We start from the raw sequence: 13,247 nt of genomic DNA on the forward strand, positions 1-13,247 counted from the left end.
GGGTGTGGGGGAGGGAGGGGAGGGGTATCCACAAAACCAGAATGAAGCTTGAGGACTCTTTTAAAGGCTAAGGTGCAGAGAAAGATCCCTGCAGGGGAAGATTGAAGATGGGGGTGGGGGGAGATAAGATGTGAACAGAATCAGAAATGGTTGGTTGAACTGAGAACCAGAAATTAGAAGACCATTTTCAACATAGAATGGCTTTGGTGCCCAGACAGCAAATGCAAACGCCCACACTCTACTGGGGCTGCTGCTGTTTCCAGTTTAGTTGTGATTGCATTAACAACAGCTAACATTTGAGGGGCATGGCTCGTGTCAGGCATTATGTTTGCAAGTATTATCTCATTTGATGCTCACTACAACTTCAGGTGGTAGGATTATGATCATTTCCATTTTAAAGATGAGGAAATTAAAGCAAAGAGAGGTTAGGAAACTAGCCCCAGGTCACACAACTGGGCAGCAGCAGAGCCACGTTGTAAACCCAGGGCCTCCGAGGCCCAACTCCACAGCTCTCGGGTGCTGAGCTCTACTGTAGATTAAAACTGGAGCCCAGTGATGAAATAAAAGAACTCCCAGAAAGCTAAATCCCTCCTCTGCCCCCACTATAGTTAGAGGCTAGCTGTAACCAGGCCCTTCTCTTCCTCTAGCAAGCAATCCTCAAACTGCAAACCCTTGCCTCTTCAAATGAAAGAGGTGAAAAGAGGGGGTACAGGCCCTTTTCAGCTTTCTGCCCTGCTCACTCTTTTTTGCTGGCTTTCTGATCTTTTCAGCTCAATCCTTTCCCACTTTTCCTCAGTGTGTGTGGAGGGAGGGGATGAGGGGGGGACTTTTCTCATTTTGCCTAGGACTTACCCAATTGTAGCACTGAAAATCCTCGGTCCCAGGAAACTCCTCTGTCCAGGATAAACCAGAACAATTGCTCTCCCTACCCCCTCCCCTTTATTTCAATTCCTTGCCCTTAGATTTAATTTTATCTAACTCTTATCTCCTAGTTTGCCCATGTGTTTAGCAAACTTTGGTTCTATTTGTACCACCTAGTAATGCACTTTCAAAATCTTATACAGAAAACACAAACTCTTTTAGTATCCCTACAAATACACTCCCAGGATGGTACCCACCCCTCAACACACACACATACTAGTGCATATGTGTATTTATGTGTCTACGCTCATACACACACACACACACACACACACACACAATTCCTATGCATATACCTTGTGGTTTACTTCTGTGCTTACTTAGCATTCCTTCTCTCCCTGTTCATAGATCCACACACATTTCATGTGTCAAACTACATCTTACTGGTATTTTAATTTACTTAACCTATTGTTGCGCCTTCAGGCACTTCCACTATGCCATTCTCTCATGGTGCAGGGGAAGGAAGTCCTGAATATTAATGCAAGTTATTTTACTTATGGACACTGTTTTCTTGTGAGTCAAAATGGATGATGAAAATATTTTCCTTGCTCAACTCCCTAGGCTGTTACGTGGCTCAAATGGAATCATGAGTATGAAAGCTCTGGGTAAACTCTAAGTCACCATTGAAAAGGGTATTATTAGCTAAAAGGTGCCATTGTAGAATACAGGAAAACAAAAGGAAATGAACAATCATGCTTATTACTTAAAGAATTTTATCAATTAATAGCATGATGTGAGTCCTGCCCAACATTTTTCTATGCGTATTAATTTTATAAAAACTCAGTCCACATTGCTTTGTGTCCTGCTAATTCTTACTTACCAAACTTTTGTGAATGTCTTTGTGTTTCATGCTAGTCAATACTATCCTATATTATCATTAATAATGGCTGTATATTGTTTTGAAGTATGGAAGTAGCATAATTTATTATAGCAGTACCATAATTTTGAACATTTAGGTTATTTTAACATTTTCACCATCATAAACCATGTAAGAATGGATACTTTTACTTACAGTCTTAATTATTTCCTTAGGATACATTCTTAGACATGGAATTTCTGGGTCAAAACTCAAGATACATAAATCATGGCTTTGGCATAAGTTGGCAGATTTCCTTCTGGAAAAATTATAGCAATATATATTCACACCAGAAGTTCACATGGAGTTCATTCCTCCAGATCCTGACAAAACTAGATATTATCATTTTTGTTTGTCAGTTTGGCAGGACAAATATGACATTCTCATCTTTGATCTAATATTGTTGGTCTTTTCTTTGAGGGAGACTTTCTGTTTCTGGTTTTGTCTTTTATAATGGGGAGATCCATAGTATTGAAAACTCTGAAATTCCCTCTGTCTATTTTGTTTTACTCTTCTTATTTGAAATATATACACACAGGGTGGGTCAAAGATAGGTTTACGGTTATTCGTATGGGAAATAGTACAATAATTAATAAATAATAATACAAGAATAAACTATGTTTTGTGTACTCACAACTGTAAACCTACTTTTGCCCCACCATTTATTTATACTTATCTTTGGAGTGGCTATTGAAAATTTTGACACACATATTCAAATATATTTTTCTAATGTCTAGCATGAATAAGTATTTTTATTTATTTATTCCCTCTGAGAAACTAAAAACTTTAGCTTCCTTTTACATCCCTCTGACTTCTCCACATCCACCCTCAGTTCAGTAGTTTGTTTTCTACCTATAGCTGTTCAGTCTATAGTCCATCAACCCACAATGACCTTCCAATTGTCCAGGATGAAGGCGGGTGAGCTGGGCAGTGGACAGATTACTGTGCCAATTATCTCAAAAGAAGCAACTTGGGCAAAATAAAGGTGACTTTAGTATCTCATCATCTCATCTACTCTAAGTGTGTTAGTCAGTGTGTTTGTCCAGAGCAACAGAACCAATAGAATATATATGTAACAGGAGATTTATGGTGGGATACAGGGCAGACAAATGTGGGGTGTGATCATATTCTGTGTGGTTATGAAGGCCACGAAGTTCCACAGTCTGCTGTCTGCAAGCTGCAGAACCAGGAGAGCCGGTGTTGTAATTCATTCTACATCCAAAGGCCTGAGAATCTGGGGGCTGATGGTGCAAGTCCCAGTTTGAGTCCAAAAGCCCAAGCATGGGAGTACCAATGTCCAAGTGCATGACAAACTCAATGTCTCAACTCAAGCAGAAAGGGTAAATTCATCCTTTTCCTGCTTTTTTGTTCCACTCAGGCCTTCAGAGGACTGGATGATGCTCACCCACATTGGTCTGGGTGATCATCTTTACTCAGTCTATTGATTCAAATACTGATCTCTTCCAGAGATTCCCTTCCAGGCACACCCAGAAATATTGCTTTACCAGCTATCTCAGCATCCCATAGCCCAGTGAAGGTGACACAAAAAATTAACCATTACAGGAGGGTATGAAGGAAACCAGGAATCCAGAGGGACTTGAACCAAGAAATCAAAGACAGTTGAGAACTCCATGCACACTTCTTACCTCCCACCTCTCCCCTTTCTGGTGCATCAGTTTCATTCTAAAACTTTTCTGTTACCCAGATTTACAAGGCAGAAATCTCACTTGTGACTCAAGAGAATGGCCAAAATTGAGACTGAAATATCTTTTTCCCAAATTCTAAATTTCCAGGAAAAATAATACAATTGACCCTTGAACAACACCAGGGGTTAGGGGTGCTGACCTCCTGTGCAGTGGAAAATCTGTTCCACGTATAACTACAGTTAGCCCTCGCTTACAGGGATTCCCAACTGCAGAGTGGACCCTTGAACAGCATGAGTTTAAATTGCTCTGGTAAATTGGAAACACTGTGTATAAGTGGACCCACACAGTTCAAACTGTGTTGTTCAAGGGTCAAGTGTATGATTGACCTATTTTGAGAACACCTGGATAAATTGGCTATAGCTAAGAGTGGGATCACAGGGTAGACAAATGTGGGGTGTGGTCATGTTCCAGAGAAAAACCCAACTCAATGGACATCCACCACAAAATCCACCACAAAGTTGTACACTTAGAAAAACTAAAACATTAAAGCATTAAAGTGAGAACATTGGAGTGTGAATGAGAGGTAGAGAACAACAAGTAGATTAATTCTTATCTGAGTAGCTTTGTAAAAATACAACTAACTGGGCTCTACCCACACCTGATAAGTCAGTATCTCAGGGGAAAAAAAAAAAAAAAAAAGGGGGTTCAGGGGTCAGGGTCTGGGTGAAGCCACAGTCTGGGACTGAGAAGTTCATATGTGTTCTTGCAAAAGGGAAATGAAGCTGGAAAAATGCAAATGTTCTGGGGATGCAAAACTGCTCCAGGAAGGAGAAGGATTTTCCTAGATTTTATTATCAAAATGCTCTAAGCTTCAATGTCTTTCCTAGGTCTGCATAGTCTGTTCTCTGGTCTCAACCCAATCATTGGTGGCCAAGAGAGTAGAATGATGTGGAGTGTTCGGCTCCTTTCATAGAAGCACCATCGCTGTGGTTGGGGCCAGAGGCAGTTGTTATTGGAATAAACTTAGAAGTTCTCTTTCTCTGTCCAGGATCTCTCTACTAACTGCCTATCAAACAATCTTTAACTTTTAATCAATGCTTCTAGACTTAATCTCACCATTGGTCCAAGCATGGCCTTCTTTTACTTCTTATCTTGTTTGTTTTTAACAATATAATAAGCTTCTCTGAACCCACTACCCAACACAAACACCAGGAACTTGGCAATAACTTACATATACCTGTGCTTTCCTTCTCCTCCCATTTCCCCCCTCCCCGCCCCCAACCTCCTTCCACCCAATGTAGTAGCCAATCTTATTTCAGTTGTGCTGGGCTGCATATCTGGCACTTTGGCCAGGGTGGGCACGCTGTCCTAGAACACATAGATAGGAAGGTACTGACATCAGGCCAGGCCTTGAGATATGGTCTCATGGCCCCTTCCCGTCACACTGTGATCTCTGTTCCTAGAACACATAGATAGGAAGGTAGTCACTGTAATGATGCTGTACTGTATCAGGAACAAATTGTGTAACTAACTTTGTGGTTTTTGCAAATAAAAACGCTGCAACTCCTGTAGTCAGTACTGCAGTTCAGCCTCTGCTTCGGCAGGGTGCTATAACTGTAGTCGCTGGCCAGCTTAATAAAGGCTCCTAAATTTTAATCTGAGTGCCTGGTGGTCGTCTCCGTGGGTCACCCCAATTACACAGTGTTCATCATTCCTTGCTTATCTTTCTATGTGGTTCTATCTTGTCGATTTATATTCCAAATACGCATTATTATTTTTAACTTTATAAAAAGGCATTATACTTTATAATTTCTGGACTTATTATTTTTTTTTTTTTACCTAAAATTGTATTGCTAAAGAGAAAAAAGGTAACTTTCCACGAGAGAAGCCTGGCAGACACCATCTTAATCAAGGGATCAAAGTGAACTTCATCTGACAAATCAAAATCATGTGCTTGATAGAATGCCATGAAAAGAACACGGCTTTGCTTCTGGGACATTCTTGCCAAAGATACATAACCTGAATCTAATCATGAGAAAACATCAGACAAACTCACATTGAGAGACATTCTATGAAATAACTGCTATAATCTTCAGAAGTGTAAAGGTCATGGAAACATTGAAGAAGTGTTCCAGATGAAGGAGACTGAAAGGACACGACAATGAAACTCAATATGTGATTCTGAACCAGACGCTTTTGCTCTAGAAGGCATTTGGCAAAAAAGTGACAAAACTTAAATGAGGATTGAGGATTACATGGTGGTCAAATATTAATGTAATTTCCTGATTTTGATGGTTGTATTGTGGTTACATAAGAGAATGCCCTTATATGTAGAAAATATACCCTAAAGTATTCAAGGGTAATGGAGTATCAGCAGCTTATGCTCAAGTGGGTCAGGGGAGAAAAAAGCATTTGGACTATACTTGCAACTTTTTTTATAAGTTTGAGTTGACTTCAAAACTAACAAACAAAATAAAAATAAACAAACACAAAAGCATATTAGTAAGATTCATCCAGATTTTTGCATGCCACTGTAATGCATATCTTTTGACTGCTGAATAATATTTCACTACAGTTCATTTATTCACACGCTCCCATTGATGAGAGGAGGAAGCAGGCCTGAGAGCTTAGGTGATCATCATCAGGTCATGCAATTAGTAACTATCAGAGCAAAACGTTAGCCCAAGTCTTTTGCCTCCCCAGGTCAGTGCTCCTTCCACCAGGTTGTATGGAAAAAACTTGTTGGCCTGGCCATTATCACTAAAAGACCTTCTGGTTAACTGCTGTCAACTCCTGGTTGAGAGTTGGGGAGAGGGAAGAAGATCATGCTCAAATAAAGATTGATGAATGATCAACAACTCTAAATCAGGCTTAACAAAATTCCGTTGTCAAACTCCTATTATCTCAGATGAGAAGTGCTGGAGGATCAAAGAGGAAGCAGATTAGGTGGGAGTTCAGACAGACACTGATCCTATCTGACTAGCGCTGCAACTTTAATCTTCTGAACCCCTTTCGGTCAGGGCTCGTGCATGAGGCAACCAATAGATGTCTTTCTCTGACAGATATTTCTCTCTGTCTTTCCCTCTCTCTTCCTCTCTCTCTAAAAATCAATGGAAAAATATCCTAGGGTGAGGATTAAAACAAAACAAAACAAAACAAAACAAAACAAAACAAAACAATGTGCTATTGATGCATGAGTGGAAAATGATCCACATAACAATTAAAAGTTTGGAAACAGACCTAAATACTCATAGGAACTTAATAAAAGTGGTATTATCATTGGAGACAAAATTTGAATTATTCAATAATTGTTGTTAGTACAACTGGTTAACTGTCTGGAAAAAAAGAAGGATGTATAAAGTACATTTACCCCAGTATAAATTTCAAAAGAATCAACTATTTAAATGCAAAAATGAAAACTTAAAAGTAATAAAAGAAGCTGTGTAAAAATTATTTTACAATTTCAAAAAGGGAAGAGCTTCTATGATTTTTTTAAAAACAAAAATCTTCTAAAAAGAATGAATAATTTGTTTACATTAAAAATATTTGGATGGCAAAAATCACCATAATAGGGGTAAAGGCAAAGAACAAATTAGAAAAAAATATTTTCAACTCATGTAACAAAAGACTAATTTCTGTCATACAAAGAGCTCTTACAAATCAATAAAAACAAGACCAACAACCCAATGGGAGATGGGCTAAGTTCATATAGAGTTCACAGAAAAGGCTCTTAACCATATGAAAGAATGTTCAACATCGTTCATAATAAGAAAAATGCTAATTATTGCTACACTGAACAAAACATTCTTCACTTATCATTTTAACAAATCTCCAAAAATTTGATATAGCGCTCTCATATACTCTGTTTTGTATACATAGTTACCCTTGAACAACATGGGGTTGAGGTGCTGCCTCCACCCTAACCCCAGTTCAAAATTCATGTAGCTTTTGTTGTAGGGGATTTGTTCCAGGACACTTCCCACCCACACCACTCCACAGATAGCACACCCAAGGATACTTAAGTCCCTTATATAAGACGGTGTAGAACAATGCATAGTCAGCATTGTGCATCCACAGCTTCCCAACTACGGGTCAAAAATTCTGTTTTCAATCTCGGTTTGGTTGAATCCCTGGATGAGAAACCCATGGATATGAGGGCTAACTGTATATTTACTGAAAAAAAAAACTGTAGAAATGGACAAGTGCAGTTCAAACATGTCCCTTGTGGAGAAAAATGGCTAAGTGTGACATTACAGAGCTGTGTCTCTAGGCTCTGAGGCCTAAGAAATTCCACTTGGGGGCCCTGCTCAGTTTATTAAGATGAAAAAAAAAGTCTCGCCAAAATATTGCCAAGCTCTCTTATACCCTGAGGAATATCAACAATGGCCATAAACATCATAGGAAACAACAGAAGCCAGTAGAAACAAAGGCACTTAGAGTGACAGAAGCCAGAGGAAGTGATGGGGCAGAGGTGCAGGAATGGGAGGCAAAGGTGGGCAGAAAGCTCAAAACAGTGGAAGCCAATGATGAGCTTCATCATAGACTAATATGTTTGTATGAGTAAGTACACCTCTTTCTATCAACTTTTATTTCCACACATAATTTTGTGCTCATTTTCTCTTAAATATATACTGTGTGGCCCCATTCTCTCCAAGGTGTACTAGAAAATATGTGTATTTTGGAGTCAAACGTCTATGAGTTTAAATTCTGATTCTGCCACTTACCATCTTGTAATCTTGGACAAATTAGATCATTTTTCTAAGCCTCAGTTTTCTCACTGTGGAATTGATAAGCCAGCTCTGTGGGTCTGTTTGAGCAGCAGTAATAGTGAGTTCTCTCTTCTTGGACACCTGCCAGGTGTTCCACATACATGATTATCTCAATCCATCTTCATAACCACACGTGAAGATAAATATATTTTTCCCATTTTACAAATTAGGAAACAGCCTCAGGTGGGTTAAGAAACCAGCCCAAAGCCCTGGCTGGTTTGACTCAATGAATAGAGTGTCCGCCTGCAGACTGAAGAGTCCCAGGTTCGATTCTGGCCAAGGGCACATGCCTGGGTTGCGGGCTCAATCCCCGGTTGGGGGCGTGCAGGAGGCAGCCAATCAATAATTCTCTCTCATCATTGATGTTTCTATCTCTCCCTCTCCATTTCTCTCTAAAATCAATAAAATATATTTTTTTAAAAAAGAAAGAAAGAAACCAGCCCAAGGTGAGACACAGAACCAAGATTTTCAAAGTCAGGTTGAATCTGACCTCAATATCCATGGGTTTTCCATTACGTAGCACTGTCTTTCACAATGTCAAGTACAATGTCTGAGAGGAGGTGTCTACAAAGCTTAAGGTGTCTTCCTTCCTCTCTCCTGCAATTCTCTTCCCTTTGCCCTCCAGGTCTGGCTGGTATTCCACCACCTTCCAGATCACCCTGTCAAAAGTGATGTTCTCTTGCCGTTCAACAATGATGACCTTTTGATTTCTCATCTACAACCGGTCTATTGAGGCCAGATAAAGATACTTAAAGCCTTTTTTTGCAATCTCTCTTTTCTCTAGTGCATGCCTCTTCCTCAACCTCAAACTTATAGACTTCTCATGCATGAACCTGAATATTTTCTGTGTTCTCTACCCCTGGTGCTTTGCTCACCCTGCTCAAACTGTACTTTTTTTCAGCTCTTCCCCATCTTGTGTATTGAGAGCTGTGGGTGAGAGAATCTGGAACTTCTCCAGCTGCATGACTTGGAGAGAATGGCTCCTGTTTGGGGTCCTTGGTGCCCCCTTATGTTCTCTTGTTTTTCTGCCTGGAGGCCCACAGTGACAGATCCTCTCGCTTGTTCTCTGCCTCACAGATTCACTGCTCAGACATAGCCAATAATAAATAACAACCTAGATGATTATGTCAGGTAGCTAATTGACTGTGTAACGTAGGCTACCAGCCTCTGGGGCAGCACAGCCTGCCTCTTGTAATTAATCACCCTCATCCCAGCCTGACTACCCAGCTATAGCAAATCACAGAACAATTAGGCATTTTCTGAGTGGGCTTCCCTGCCTGGGCCAAGAAGGTAGAAAACATCCCATTAATGTAGCTTTCTGTAGGTTCTCAAAGCCATATTGATTCTATGGGAAATCACTGCTGTGCCAGGCACTGTAGTAAATGCTGTAGGAGTTGGCAAGATAAAGAAGAAATAATCTGTGCCCTCCAGGACCACATAACTAAGTTGGGGATATAAGACAAAATTAGAGTAAGTATAATTTGATAAGTGTTGAATGAGAGGTACAAATACATTCCTATGAGATAAGGGTGCATTTGGTTGAGGAATTGAGAAGTTAGAAGCATAAAGAACAGAATGCAATGTAGTACAGTGGTTCATGCTAGAATCAACCCATGAGGGCAATTCAAAACTATAGATGCCTAAACCCTACCCAATAACTATGAAATTGGAATCTCTGAGGGAAGGTGAACTAAAATATCTCTATCTAGGTGTTTGAGAAATTCTGACACAATCATGATTTAGGGCAGCTACCAGCCCCATCTTTGATCCACTCTAATAAGTTTGGATTATGAATCACGTAACCCCTCCATCCAGCCTTCCTTTGCCATAGCTCACTGAACCAAGAATGGGTGTCCTACTCAAGCTGAGTTCCTTTAGAATAGAAAGTCAGACATTCTAGTGAATTAGCTGAGTGTGCTGGACAAGGAAGGTGAGCTGGATTCTGAGGCAAAAGGGGGCCATTTGAGAGCCATGCACAAGGAAGAAGAGAAAAAAACTGCTTCTACCCCTGAAAACATTTTACTTGCCAGTCCTAGTCCTTTGTGAGAAATTTAAACTTTCTGCAGTAAGTTTCATGAGAATCTGTTTCTTTATAAAATAACTCCATCCACTAAAATTTGCTTGTGTTAAGTTTCTCTTTCTCATTGGCAATATAGTTTATGGCAGAGAGAACCTCAAAACTGGGGAGATTTCAGAGGCTAGCTATTCCAACCTAATCATAAATTAATCCCAAGGCAAGGTTAATCCTCTCCACCCACTCTATGTGAAATTGCCTAGCACTGTGTTTGGCAGAGTAAATGCTCAGAGAAGCACCTGGGCCTAACTACACCTTCTGAGAGAGGAAATTCAGTACCTCAACACTGCATGCTCTGACTATTAGAAACTCCTCTTGTTATTGGGCCCAAATCTTTCTCCCTATAAGTTTTTATCATTGGAAACCAAACCGACTAATTCCCCCCCATTTCACCACAACAGTAAACAAGTACTTTAAGAGGGCTCTCTGCATCCTCCCTTCCATTTCTTCTCCTTGAGCTAATAAATGTCTTGCTTTAACTCAACTATTCCTTTTATGTCCTCTACTCCAGACCCTTCATTATTCTGACCCATCTCAAATTGGTTACTTTAATTTGCAAATATTCCTCTTAAAGTACAACATCCAAAATTAGGCAGGGGTTCCAAGTATGTTACCATCATCTCTAAGTGTTTAATTGTCTTGGGAAGCATGTCCAAATGTTAGTCCAGTCTTTTAGCATCTCCTTTGCCTTACACAACAATCTTGTAAGGCACGTCTTTTTCTTGTTCCCTTTTACAGATAGAGGGAAACTAAAGACTAGAGCAGTTATATGTCTTGCATAAAGCCATACAACTGAAAAGTAGTGTAGCCTGGATGTTATGAGTTGAATTGTGTTTCCCCAAAGTCCAAATGTTGAAGTCTGAACCCCCAGTACCTCAGAATGTGACTGTATTCTGAGATAGGCCCTATTTGAAGAGATAATTAAGGAAAAATTAGGTCATATAAATGGGCTCTAATCCAAAATGACTGGTATTCTAATATGAAGTGAAGATTAGGACACACAGAGGGAAAACCACATGAAGACACAGGGAGAAGATGGGTGTCTGCAAGCGGAGAAGTCTCAGAAAAGACCAACCCTGAAAACCTTGATCTTGGACTCCAGGCCTCCAGAACCATGAGGAATTTATTTCTGTTGTTTAAGTTGCCTAGTCTGTGGCACTTTGTTGTGGCAGCACAAGCAAACTAATACACAGGGTTTGAACTTTGTTCTTAGATTTTAATTGCCATATCTTCTTCGCTTTCCTGCCCAGGTTTCCTTCCTTGAATATCCCTTTTTTATAGTAAGCAGAAGGCATTAAAAAGTCCCAGCTGGAAATGATCCAGAGCAAGGTCTCTCTGTGTTAATACAAAAGTGACTCCCAGCCTCTTATGGCTGACAAAGAGAGATCCCTTGGATTGCGGTCCAGGCACAGGGCAAACCCAGGCAGGGGATAGAAAGTGGCCTGGAATGTGAGCCAGACTCTGAGACTTGGGGCCATGTGGGTCTGTGATGAGGAAACATGTGCTCAAACAGAGCTGCTGCACAAAGAAGGATACCAAGTCATAAAACATCTGGATCATGAGCATAAAAAACAAACAGACAAACCTCTAGCATTCACCAGGCAGAGGCTACATAGTGATGTGTTAAGTGTGTCAGCTTTGGAGTTAGGCTATTAGCATGTGACCCTGGGTTCGACCATTTGAGAAAATTGCTTGTTTGTTTACAGCCTCAGGTTTTTCTTTTATAAAATGGGGGCGGGGGAGCACCTGTCTTATCAGGTTATTGTTAGGATTACAAAAATAATGTATATGAAATACCTAGGACACTGCCTAGCACATAGTTCTAACTTAAACGTTTATACTCACTATGTGTTATACCAGTGGTTCTCAACCTTGGCTGCACATTAGAATCACCTGGGAATCTTTTTAAAATCTTGATTTCTGGGCCTCATCCTCTGGAAATTCTGTTTCTTTGTTACTAATGTTGTGGCCCACCCCATAACAAAGAAACAGATTTTCTGGACGATGAGGCCCAGAAATCAGGATTTTAAAAAAGATTCCCAGGTGATTCTAATGTGCAGCCAAGGTTGAGAACCACTGCTCTAAACTAGTATACTATGTAGCACTCATTAAGTCTTCCTTATTGTTTCTATTAGATGTGTAACCTTAAACAAGTTCATTGGTCTCTCTGAACTTCTCTGTAAATTGGAGATAGTACCAATAGATATTGTAAGATAATGCTTGAGGACAATATAACATAGTATACAAGGGTATTCAAAAGATGTTCTTTCATTCTCTCTTCTCCGTTATTTAGATCTACCAGGAGGCAGAGACTTATGTAGCATAAAACTTGACTTGATAGTAGCTTTTTAGTCACTTGCAGTTTAGCTTCCCTATTCAGAGGCTGTATGGACTTTATGTTAGCCCCCTGGTCACTATGCTTCCATTTCAGGGGATGCTAAAAATTATTGCACTCTTCTACCAAGCTAGCATGCCCAAATCCCAGGTTGGCAGAAAAGTTCTTCTAGTTCTAAAGGGTGTGTCTTTCCATTTATTGCATTTCTGTTTAGATTGGAAACTTCTGAAATGACTGGAATGCTCTCTAAAACCACTCTTAATTCTCACTCATCTGCTCACATTTTTTAGCCTGTGCTGTGGACACACCCAAGTCTTTCTCAATGTAGTTTTTTTAAAAAAATATATTTTTACTAGTGGCCCGGTGCACGAAATTTGTGCACAGGGGAGGGGGTGTTCCTCAGCCCGGCCTGCACCCTCTCCAATCTGGGACCCCTAAAAAAATGTCCTACTGCCGGTTTACAGGGATCGGGCCTAAACCAGCAGTCAGACATCCTTCTCGCAATCTGGGACTGCTGGCTCCTAACCGCTCACCTGCCTGCCTGCCTGCCTGCCTGATTGCCCCTAACCACTCTGCCTGCCGGCCTGCTTGCCCCCAACTGCCCCCCGCCGCCAGCCTGCTTGCCCCCAAATGCCCCCCTCCAGCC

Source organism: Myotis brandtii, unplaced genomic scaffold, assembly GCF_000412655.1.
Source record: "Myotis brandtii unplaced genomic scaffold, ASM41265v1 scaffold399, whole genome shotgun sequence".
Classification (NCBI taxonomy): Eukaryota; Metazoa; Chordata; class Mammalia; order Chiroptera; family Vespertilionidae; genus Myotis; species Myotis brandtii.